Source organism: Antechinus flavipes, chromosome 5 (genome assembly GCF_016432865.1).
Source record: "Antechinus flavipes isolate AdamAnt ecotype Samford, QLD, Australia chromosome 5, AdamAnt_v2, whole genome shotgun sequence".
Classification (NCBI taxonomy): Eukaryota; Metazoa; Chordata; class Mammalia; order Dasyuromorphia; family Dasyuridae; genus Antechinus; species Antechinus flavipes.
In genome coordinates this window covers 115,162,975-115,176,173 of record NC_067402.1, presented here as the reverse complement: position 1 = coordinate 115,176,173, position 13,199 = coordinate 115,162,975, and positions in this window count along the sequence as shown.

The following is a 13,199-nucleotide window of genomic DNA, read 5'->3' as shown; positions in this document are numbered from 1 at the left end:
CAGTGCATATGTCCCAGTTTTCCCCACATCATCTTCTCCAATATTTATAATTATCTTTTTCATTATCTTAGCCAATCTAATAAATGCAAAGTGGTACCACAGAGTTATTTTAATTTGTATTTCTCTGATCAATAGTGATTTACAGTATTTTTTCATAAGACTATAGAGAAGTAAGAATTCTTGATCTCTCTCTTTCTGTGCTTACTTAGGAGAATTGAAGCCAGGAGAATAATATACATCCTTAAGGAGATGCTTAGAACATCCCATCATCAAAGGGGTGTTATTGACTCCTACTTCTCTGAGGGACCCAAGTGATTTGACTATTCCCAGTTTTCAGTATTGCAAGGAAATGTAAAGAATTAACAGTAGGTAATGGTGGAAAAGACTTGACCTCTTCCCTGAATTTGGTATCAGGGAAGTCCTTGAGATGTTCCTCATTTATCAGGGCTGTGAAAAACAATAGCATCTAATAGTGACTGATTTCAAGAATATTAGTAATATGATTGGTGGAGTGTTTAAAGAGGTCAGAAAATGGGAAGATTACTGAAGTATCTCTTAGTTGGACCAAGTCATACTTTTATTTATTTATTTTTGACTTTATAATAGTTTATTTTCAAAATACATGCAAAGATAGTTTTCAACATTCATCCTTGCAAAACATTGTGTTACAAATTTTTCTCTCTCCCTTCCCCCCCACCTCTCCTAGAGAGCAAGTAATCCTTGTGTAAAACATGTGTAATTCTTCTATATATATTATAGATATTATACATATTAACACATTTAAAATGCTTCACAAGAAAAAATAGATCAAAAAGGGAAAAGAGAAAAAAGCAAGCAAACAAAAAAGGTGAAAATATTATGTTGTGATCCACATTCAGTCCTTACAATACTCTTTCTAGATGCAGATGATTCTCTCCATCACAAATCTATTGGAATTGGCCTGAATCCTCTCATTGTTGAAAAGAGCCACAGCCATGAGAGTTGATCATCACATAATCTTCTTGTTATTGTGTACAGTGTTCTCTTGGTTCTACTCACTTTACTTAGCCATCCGTTCATTTAAGTCTCACCAAGCCTCTCTGAAATTATCCTACTGATGATTATTATAGAACAATAATATTCCCTAATATTCCATAACTTATTCAGTCTTTCCCCAACTGATGGGCATCCACTCAAGTTTCCAGTTCCTTGCCACTACAAAAAGGGCTGCCACAAATATTTTTGTACATGTGGGTCCTTTTCCCCTTTTTTATGATTTCTTTGGGAGACAGATCAAGTCATACTTTGAAAAAAACTTTTATGTATATCTTTTGTTTCTACTATATTTCTCATTCCATGTCTCCCCAACAATTATATCCCAGAGAGTCATCCTTATAATAAAGACTTTTTAAAAGAGAAAGAAAGTGAGAAAAAGTTCTAAAAAACTAAAATATCAAAAAAGTCTGATGACATACCCATGGTCTCTCAATTCTGCAAAGAACGGGGGAAAGGGTCTTCTCATATTCCTTTTTAGGACCAAACTTGGATCTTTATACTTTGTCAGCAAGCAGTTTTGATTGTTGTTTTATTGTTGTTCTTTTCATTCACATTGTTGTAGACATTGTGTATATAATTTGCCTGGTTCTACATACTTCCCTATATCAGTTCAAAAAAGTGTTCCCATTTAGTTTTCTGTTTTCATCATGTTTCTTGTTTCTTATAGCACAATAGGACTTTATTTAATCATGCACCACAATTTGTTCAATTATTCTTTAGTCATTTACCATATACTTTGCTTTCAGTTTTTTGCCACAACAAAAAAGAACTGCTATAAATGTTTTGGTGAATCTTTTTTTTTCTTTTTTTAGTTATTGATCTCCGTTAGGTACATGCCAACAATGAAATCTCTGAATCAAAAGGATATGAATTTTAGTCGTTTTGTTTGCATAATTCCAGAATGGTTGTAAGACTTCATAGCTCTATTCAGTCAGTTGACAAGTATTTATTAAATAGCTTACATTTTATTGGGGAAAGATATCATAAAAGGAAGTTGAAAAGGCCAGGCCATGGATGGGAAGGGCTTGGGAAGGTGGGTAATATGGTGGTAAAGTGTAAAGAGTCTGAAGCAGAGCCGGGAGGAATGAAGGATAACTGGTTTTTGGGATGTTTCCTCAAAATGGAGGTTCTTGAAGAACCTAACATTGTATGAGTATAGCCATCTTTTTTGTTTATTTTTTATAAAGAGATACTTACTGAAAAGATAAAGCAAAAAATTCATATCATTTCGCCTAAGATATCCAGAGATATACTTTCCCATATGGCACTTCAGTCTCTGGTGAAAGAGTGTTTAGCCTTAAATTAGCCTTAAATTAGTTACTACAAAGCATTGGCCCCCTAAGTTCACTTCCAAACGCAATATAAGAGATATCACTGTAATTCCCTCTTAGCTGCTTGCAGTCCACTTCTATGCTGGATCCAAGTAGATTGCTTGAGACTTTTATATTTCACCTGACCAGACAAAATCTGCCATGGGTTCTCACCTCTGAGACTCTGGTGGCTCATTTTTCCTGACCCTTGAGCTTACAAGATCACACAGGTCTTCAATATTCCTTCTGCTAAGAAAGAGAAAAAACAAATTAAAAAAGGCAAAGAGGCCATGTGTTGTCCCTGATTGGGAAATTAATACCCAAGCATTCTCTCCACCCAGAGAATTACACATAGCATGTCTTCCCTCTATATTAGCCAGGGAGGAAAAATTAGTATGTATATCTTTGCACAATTCCCTAGCACTGCCTATTCAGTTTTAAAAAATCATCCTTGAGAAGTTATTGGGTATGAATGACACCTTAGAGGTTTTTAAATTTTCATTTCTCTTATTCTTAGCGATTTATAACATTCTTTCATGTTGTTGTGAATACTTGGCAATTCTTCTAAGATTTGATTTATTCATATCTTTTGACCACATATCTATTGGGGGAATCAGCCTAAGTTTTCTGGGCAAAGAGCATTTAATTATAAGCAGTGGATGTGGTGGTAAGAAGGAATGTTGTGGGCAGAGTCGGTGGTGTGTGTGTGTGAAGGATAAATCTGCTGAGGCCAAAAGAATAGTAAAGTTATATAGCACCTTCTGTGCTTCGTCCCGGTTTCTTAGGTCATTGGAGTTGGAGTTAAAGTACCTGAGTTTGAATCCCTGGTTCCTGTGCATACAAGTATGTGACTTTAGGCAAATAACTTAACCTCTCTGGGCCTAGTTTCCTCATATTAAAAACAAGGGTATTGAACTCAATGTTTAAGGTTCTAATTCAAGATCTATGTTCCTATGGTTATCTCCTTGTGCTATCATCATAGTGGTTAAAGAGAGGAGTTATTTATAGAAAACTAGTTGACCTATGATTGTGGTTCATATTATTCAAGATCTATTTCCTCCCTTCAATCACATTCTGCCACCCAGCACAGATAATATAGTCCTGACAGACTGGACAAACCTACTTAGTTGAAGTAATATGGCAGCCCAAGGGAGAGACAGGAGACAATATGTGCCAGGCAAGTAAATCACTTCCATCAACATCTGCCTTGAGATACCAGTGGATTTTATCCCAACACTTTGAGCTTTAAGAGTCTTAGAAATAAAAATGTTTGTGGCAGCCTTGTTTGTAGTGGCTAGAAGCTGGAAAATGAAAGGATGCCCATCAATTGGAGAACGGTTGAGTAAATTGTGGTATATGAACGTTATGGAATATTATTGTTCTGTAAGGAATGACCAGCGGGATGAATACAGAGAGGATTGGAGAGACTTACATGAACTGATGCTAAGTGAAATGAGCAGAACCAGGAGATCATTATATACCTCAACAATGATACTGTTTGAGGATGTATTCTGATGGAAGGTGGATCTCTTCGATAAAGAGAGCTAATTCAGTTTCAATTGATCAAGGATGGACAGAGGCAGCTACACCCAAAGAAAAAACACTGGGAAATGAATATAAACTGCTTGCATTTTTGTTTTTCTTCCCGGGTTATTTATACCTTCTGAATTCAATTCTCCCTGTGCAACAAGAAAACTATTCGGTTCTGCAAACATATATTATATCTAGGATATACTGTAACCTATTCAACATGTAAAGGACTGCTTGCCATCTGGGGGAGGGGAAAAATTGGAACAGAAGTGAATGCAAGGGATAATGCTATAAAAAATTACCCTGGAATGGGTTCTATCAATAAAAAGTTATTAAAAAAAAAAAAAAAGAGTCTTGGAAATAGAGCCGTACTCCCTAAACCACTATATCTACTTCTAGTCCAGTCTCTACAGCCAATATTGGGGAGAGAGGGACCCATCTTCCTTATTATGATCAGCAATAAGTGCTGATCAACTACAATCAATAAATAAATAGATAAGCACAAGAGCTCCTGGATCAGTAGCACTAACCCTACTCCCATCCCCATCCTTTGCTCCCAGTCCAATCGTCACAGGTATCATCTGGAGAGATGACTCCTGTCTTGAAGGAGCCAACTGTCAACTGCCATCCAAGGCATTGAGTCCAGCTGAAGCGGCAATTCAACCTGAAAGAGAGAGAGAGGAGAAACTGCATGTATCAAGCAAGTTAAACCATCACCACCTTGACCATTATTTCTTCTCAGACCTTGTTGGAGACAGCTCAGAATCCTGAATACAAAAAGTCTTGGGAATATCAATGCTTCCAGCTCAATACTCTTAGCCACCATCTTGGGAAGCAACATTTATGGAGATAACATTGTAAAAATTGCTTCTGCAGGTGCTATAATCACAGCAAGACCAAGAAAACAACATTCTTAACGTCCAAGATCTTGGCACTGTTAAATGGTTCAATCTCAGAAACTAATATCACTGTAATTCTCTATGTGGAAATGTTAGTAGAAAAGAGGCGATAATATCCACTTTGTAGCTATCATCTATGGACCTTCTATGTGTGTTATCTGAAAGAATTAGAAAGTGAGTTCCTTGAGAAACAGGTACTATCTTACTTTTCTTTATGTAACACCAGCTCTTAGCACACAGTACTTCATTCATGACAAGTGCTTAGTAAACGCTTTATTCATTCATCCACAACTGGAGAAATGAGAAATGACAAGTATTTATGATCAGATCTTATCTCAGACTGCCTGAGTTATACCAGCTGAGCTGATTCTCCATTTCCCATCTTAGTGGGCATTGAGGTTATATGATATTACCTAATATCAGCAAAATGATGCAGAACTCAGGTATTTTTAACTCCTAAGCAATTAGGAAGCACTTTCTAGTGAAGGAAACATTAACTATTTTGGGGGAAGTAGGAGGGATCTACTTTCAGGATTGTGTGAATTTTTCAGTAAATTGAATAGGAGACTTGGAATCAGAATGAACATAGGAACTGGAAAAGACCTCAGAGTCCATTTACTACCCAAACCCTCAATTTACTGAAAAAGAAATGGAAATTTAAATGATTGGCTCAAGATCACAGAGAGGAGATAGTAAGTGTCAGAGACAGAGAGGTCTAACCAAGCTGGGGCAGTTACATGGTGCAATGGATAGAGCACCAGGCTTGGAGTCAGGAAAATCTGGACATTGGCAGGGTTGACATGATGGTAGCATATAGAACCCCATAAACATTAATACATGCTCTCTTCCTCAGGATATGGATTCTACCTACTTCCCCAGCATATTTTTATTTTTTTTATATCCTGCTTTTCTTTTTTTTTATTAAAGTTTTTTTTTTATTTACAAAACATGTATGGGTAATTTTTTCAACATTCACTCTTGCAAAACCTTTGGTTCTAAATTTTCCCTAGATGGCAGGTAGTCCAACACGTTAAATATGTTAAAAATAGATGTTAAATTCAATATATGTATACATATTTATAGTTATCTTGCTGCACAAGAAAAATCAGATCAAGAAGGAAGAAAAACTGCAAAAGAAAACAATGCAAGCAAACAACAGAGTGAGAATGCTATGTTGTGGTCCACACCCATTTCCCAGTGTTCTCTGAATGTAGATGGCTCTCTTCATCACTGCACAAGTGGAACCGGTTTGAATCCTCTCATTGTTGAAGACAGCCGCGTCCATCAGAGTTGATCATTGTATAGTCTTGTTGCTGTGTATCTCCTGGTTCTGATTATTTCACTCAGCATCAGTTCATGTAAGTCTCTCCAGGTCTCTCTGAAATCATCCTGCTGGTCATTTCTTACAGAACAATAGTATTCCTCAGTATTTATATATCATAATTTACTCAGCCATTCTCCAATTGATGGGCCACCCATTCAATTTCCAGTTTCTTGCCACTACAAAAAAGGGCTGCCACAAACACTTGTGCACATGTGGGTCTGTAACCTCCCCTCAGGTTACTGATTGCCAGTCTTACTTAATCCCAGGCCTTCGGACATCTCCAGCCACTGATTAATCGAGTATTAATTTTTCCGGGAACACAGCTGCTTGGAAGCTCAAGTCTTTATTCCACCCCCTCACATCCTGCTCTCTCTCAGCACTCCTCTACACTTCCCTTACTTCCTGGTCCCCACTACTTATATTGATTCTATGAGGTCTCACACACACAGCCAATAAGAGAAGGAGTTCTCCTTCTCTCCCACTGATGTGTTCTCAATGCGACTAGCGTTCCTGCTCAGGACGTGGTCCCTGCTAGCTACATATCCTATCCTTGTGCCTCGAGCACTAAGTCCTTTTTTCCTTCCTCGTTGCACTATGCGAGGTTCCTCTCTGGACTCTTATAGGGTCCCTTTCCCTCCTTTAAAATCTCTTTGAGATATGCCAATGGAAACACTGCTGGGTCAAAGGATATGCACACTTTGGTAGCCCTTGGGCATAGTTTCAAATTGTTCTCCAGAAAGGCTGGATATATTCACAATTCCACCAACTGTGTCCCAGTTTTCCCATATCCCCTCCAATATTGTTCATTATCGTTTCCTGTCATCTTAGACATTCTGACAGGTGTGTAGTGGTTGTCTTAATTTGCATTTCTCTAATGCAACTAATGCAACACAACTAATAGTGATTTGGAGCACCTTTTCATGTGGCTACAAATAATTTCAATTTCTTCATCTGAAACTTGTTCATATCCTTTGACCATTTATCAATTGGAGAATGTCTTGAACCTATTATAAATGAGTCAATTCTATATATATTTTAGAAATGAGGCCTTTATCAGAACCTTTGAATGTAAAAATGTTTTCTCAGTTTATTGCTTCCCTTTTAATCTTGTCTGCATTAGTTTTGTTTGTACAAAAACTTTTTAACTTAATATAATCAAAATTATCTATTTTGTGATCAGTAATGATCTCTGGTTCTTCTTTGGTCACAAATTCCTCCACAGGTCTGAGAGGTAAATTATTCTATGTTCTTCTAATTTCTTTATAATATCATTCTTTATGTCTAGATCACGAACCCATTTCTACCTTATCTTGGTATACGGTGTTAGGTGTGGGTCTATGCCTACTTTCTGCCATACTAGTTTCCAATTTTCCCGGCAGTTTTTGTCAAATACTAGATTGCTATAGTCATTGACTATTTTGTTCTGTAAACCTAACTTATTCCACTGATCAACTGCTCTGTTTCTTAGCCAGTACCAAATGGTTTTGATGACTACTGCTTTATAATATAGTTTTAGATCCCAGCATATCTTTAACAATATTTAAAAATATTACTATATTTTTAAAGTTTAATGACATTTCCTGATATACTCCATTTCCATAGAATTCTCCCTTTTAACAAAGAAAATCAATAAAGGAAAGCTAGCTGGTAATGACTATATTTGACAGCTATGCAATATTCCACAGTTGTAGTCTCCCAAATGTGTGTTGCTAAGCTCATGTTGGACAAAGCACTTATAACCTTCCTATGGTCATGCCTGGTGAAGGTAAGCACATAAAATTGTCAATTTGGGCATCTCCTGCTGTGGAAACTCCCTGTAAGCAATGTAGACCAAGCTTATATATTTTTTGTTTTAGTCTTAATTTCCTTTCTTTCATTATGAACTTTACAGATATCAATAGACATGAATGCTCCCATAGATAACATATTCCTAGAGTGTTACTAGAAAGCATTGAGATGTTAAATGATGTCCTCAGTCACACATACAGCATTTGTCAGAGACAAGACTTGAACAGTCGCAGTGATTGCAAGATCAGACCCCTATCCATGCTATCTATTTCCCAAACAAAAAAAGCCCCTTAATCAGCTGTGAAAGCCTAGTTCCTTGGAGTAGTACTGTAATGGCATTAACCAGATACATTTCTTAGTTAAACTGATTCTTCATTAAACTTGTCTGTAAAGCCATAATCAACAATTTTGGCACTCAGGATAAGCAGCCTGAAAGGTACGGTAAAATCAATATTTTTTTTCCTTCTAAAAATGTTTTTTTGATGCCTTCGGGTTTTTATCACAAAAGGATATTTCTCAATCCCCTGGTAACAAAGAAAAGCAACTGAGAAACCCTAAGAGACAGTAATGAAAACTGACATTTCACTCATCAGGCCCCCATCTCTATAAGAAAGGAGTTACATAATGTTTCCTCAGAAGATAATTTAAAGACAAATGCATTTAAAGACAAATGCAGTTTGAGAGGTGGGAAGGAGCAATGATACTGACCTATGTGTAGAGGGATAGAAACTTGGGCACATCCAGGATTGCTGCAAGAATTGTTTATAGATGTCATACTAAAGCAAAGAAGAACCAAAACACAGACAGCTGCAATCAGTCAGAAAAGACAGTTTGCTAGCAAAAATACATCCAACAACTATATATGAAATGAATTCTAACGCACCCAAAACCAAAATCCCATGAGAAGAAAAAGCATGAATACTGGATTAATACAAAAGTATAAAAACTGAGAAGGAAATGGAAAAGCCATACTGTTGTTCTGGGGCTTTCATTTTTCCATTCTTTAAAAATTGTGAATTTAATGAACATCAACAAACATGTATATTTCAACATATAGATAATAAATGAGTTATATACAAAACTCTGAGTTGTATAAAAATGTTAAAATATAATAAGCACAGAAAAACTTTTTTTTTTAATTTTGAAAAAAATTTTTTACAACATTATCCCTTGCACTCACTTCTGTTCCGACTTTTTCCCTACCTCCCTCCACCCCCTCCCCCAGAGGGCAAGCAGTCCTATACATGTTAAATAGGTTACAGTATATCCTAGATACAATATATGTGTGCAGAACCAAAGTTCTCTTGTTGTACAGGGAGAATTGGATTCAGAAGGGAGAAATAACCGGGGAAGAAAAACAAAAATGCAAACAGTTTACATTCATTTCCCAGTGTTCTTTCTTTGGGTGTAGCTGCTTCTGTCCATCATTGATCAATTGAAACTGTGTTAGATCTTCTCTTTGTTGAAGAAATCCACTTCCATCAGAATACATCCTCATACAGTATCATTGTTGAAATATATGATTTCCTGGTTCTGCTCATTTCACTTAGCATCAGTTCATGTAAGTCTCTCCAAGCTTCTCTGTATTCATTCTGCTGGTCATTTCTTATAGAACAATAATATTCCATAACATTCATATACCACAATTTACCCAACCATTCTCCAATTGATGGGCTTCCATTCATTTTCCAGTTTCTAGCCACTACAAATAGGGCTGCCACAAACCTTTTGGCACATACGGGTCCCTTTCCCTTCTTTAGTATCTCTTTGGGGTATAAGCCCAGTAGAAACACTGCTGGATCAAAGGGTATGCACAGTTTGATAATTTTTTGGGCATAATTCCAGATTGCTCTCCAGAATGGTTGGATTTGTTCACAACTTCACCAGCAATGCATCAGTGTCCCAGTTTTCCCGCATCCCCTCCAACATTTATCATTATGTTTTCCTGTCATCTTAGCCAATCTGACAGGTGTGTAGTGGTATCTCAGAGTTGTCTTAATTTGCATATTTCTGATCAATAGTGATTTGGAACACTCTTTCATATGAAAGGAAATAGTTTCAATTTCATCATCTGAGAATTGTCTGTTCATATCCTTTGACCATTTAATCAATTGGGGAATGGCTTGATTTCTTATAAATTAGAGTCAATTCTCTATATATTTTGGAAATGAGGCCTTTATCAGAACCTTTAACTGTAAAAATGTTTTCCTAGTTTGTTGCTTTCCTTCTAATCTTGAGCAAAGAAAAACTGGAAAAATGAGATTAAATTAAATATTTAAATTTAAAAGATTTTATTAAAGTTTAATTGAACTGATGGATATATATGCTTAGAGGTTATAGCTAATGGACTCCTAGAACAAATAATTATATTAGGGAAGCTGGGAGCACAGGACCTGAAAAAGGAAAATACTTCAGTCAAGTTCTTCAAAGAGAGAAGTTCAACAATTAAGGACAGGGGAGTGGCTTACAACTATCTGGGGGCTTAAGGACTTTATTCCAGGGACTATATCTCCCAGAAGACTTTAGCAGCCAAGGATAATTGAGTCCTTAGCCATAAATTCCTTACACAAATTTAAAGTCAAAAGTAATAAATGAGTTGTAATAGGATGAAATCATTATCAGAATCTTACCATAAATAAAACCTAGGGAACAAAAAAGCAAGCTGAGGGAATCTCTATTCTCCTTATTACCCATAACTTTAGGAGGACTGAAGAATCAACCAGGAGAGTCTGGTCAAACAGTCTCTTCAGTGAAAGCCCAGAGCACATCTATCTGTCCTCAAGGAGACAAAGAACATATGCCCAGCTCTATGGGAAAAGATCTAATTCGACCTTTTGGTGTCAAGGAGAATGGTTCTTTTGTCCTTTCATTCTAACAGTCAACAAAACTCCTTACTAGGTGGCTAGCCTGCTAGTGATGGACTTCTTCCTTCTCAGATTTTCCAGCTTGGGAGAACATACAGGAGCATTTCAGTGATTTAATTGGCACAACCTTCAAGAAGCCCAGGTCACTGTTGCAGCATAATAAGGAAATGACAGGAATTTGTGAGGAACAAGTGCTCCATTGATCCCTGTTATTGTGTCTCTTTCCAGAGGAGAGTTTATTCTCCCCAAGTAATTAGCTGAGGGGTATTTGGCACAATTATCAAATATAACTGGAATTTACTAAAGCAGTTTTCATTTTTGTCTGTATATCCTCAAAACCTAAAGCATTACATACACATAGTAGGGTCTTGTAAAACATAAGTTTTTATTGAAATAATAATTGTCACATAAAAATGCTTTACATAACAATTGATTAGAGAAATGCAAAGTATTTGGCTTTTTGAGAGGCAATTAGGGTTAAGTGACTTGCTCAGGGTCACATAGCTAGTAACAATTCAGCATCTGGGGCTAGATTTAAATTCAGATCCTCTTGACTCCAGGTGCTCTATACATTGAATCACCTAGCTGCCTTGAGACTGGCTAATATGATAGAAGGGAAAATAACAAATAATGGAGATGTAGGAAAATTGAGACATTAATGCATGAATGGTTGTGAACTGATTCAACCATTCATGAGAGCACTTTAGAACTATGCCTAAAGAATTAACTATAAAACTGTACAACACTCTTTGATTCAGCATTACTGCTACAAGGTCTGCATCCCAAAGAGATTTTTTTTTTCATTTTGTGAAATGTGAAGTTTATTATATCTTCAAACTCTCTTTACACACTCTTCTTCCACTGGTTCCCCAAATCAGAAGAGCTGACCATCAAGGAACCAAAACTGTTATGCTTCCCTTTTTCCTCAACTTTACTAATTTGCGTAGTATGAGGTAAAAACTCAGGTTTGTTTTAATTTGCATTTTCCTTATTATTAGTGATTCAGAGTATTATTTCACATAGTTGTCTATAGTTTTAAGGAATAATAATATTCCATTGCATTCACATACCATAATTTGTATAGTCATTTCCCAGTGATAAAAATACAGATACATGCCTATCAAATTTACACTAAATACATAGAACGACAGAGTCTAGGTCCATAAAGACCTTCACAAATTGGAACACTGAGTCAATCTCAAAAATACAAATTATATAGGGACAAATGCAAAATCTCACACTTAAATTTGTTTTTTCTTTTAAGAGTCAACTTCACAAGTACAAGGTGGGGGAGGATGGCTAGACAACAGTTGGTCTCAAAAAAAATTTTTCATAGATATGAGTCAATATGAGGGAACTCTATAACATGCTATATATAGCATGCTATATACAACTATATAACAAAAAAAGCTAATATAAACTTAGGTTTCATTAAGAACTACAGAATATTCAGGACAAGGCAAATGAGAATCCTCTGCATGAGAAGTATCCTGGTGAGAACACATCTGGAATATTGTATTCTATACCATATTTTACGAAAGGAGGAAAGAAAGGAAATAAGCATTTAATAATAAGCATCTACTGTGTGTCAGGAACAGCTAAAAGGCAAAGTAGATAGAGAATCATCTTCCTGAATTCAAATCCAGCCTCAAATGTTTCCTAGCTGTGTGACTCTGAATAAATCACTTGCTTGCCTCAGTTTCCTCTTCTCTAAAATGAACTGGGGAAGGAAATGGCAAATCCCTGCAGTATCTTTGCCAAGAAAATTCCAGATGGGATCATGAGAATCAGACATGGCTGAAAAACAACTGAATCATGTGTCAGATACTGTATTAAGCACTTTTACAAACATTATCTCATTTTATCATCTCAACAACAGGTAGGTGCTATTATTATCCTTGATTTACAATCAAGGAAATTGAAGTAAGTAGCAGTTAAATGCCCAGGGTCATACAAGAATTATGTGTGCTACAGGTCAATTTTACAAATGACTTGGATAAAGGCCCAAGTTTACAAATTTATAAGTACATTGGATGATGGATTTCAGATCCAAAAAGATATTTGTAGATTAGAACATGGAATCTAATCTAATAAAATTAAATTATATGGGGAGAAGTGGAAATTCCTACACATGGATCTTATGCTTTTTTTTTTTTTAAATAACTTTTTATTGATAGAATGTCAGGGTAATTTTTTACAACATTATCCCCTGCACTCACTTCTGTTCCGATTTTTCCCCTCCCTCCCTCCACCCCCTACCCCCAGATGGCAAGCAGTCCTTTACATGTTGAATAGGTTACAGTATATCCTAGATACAATATATGTGTGCAGAACCGAACAGTTTTCTTGTTGTACAGGGAGAATTGGATTCAAAGGTATAACCCGGGAAGAAAAACAAAAATGCAAGCAGTTTATATTCATTTCCGTGTTCTTTTTTTGGGTGTAGCTG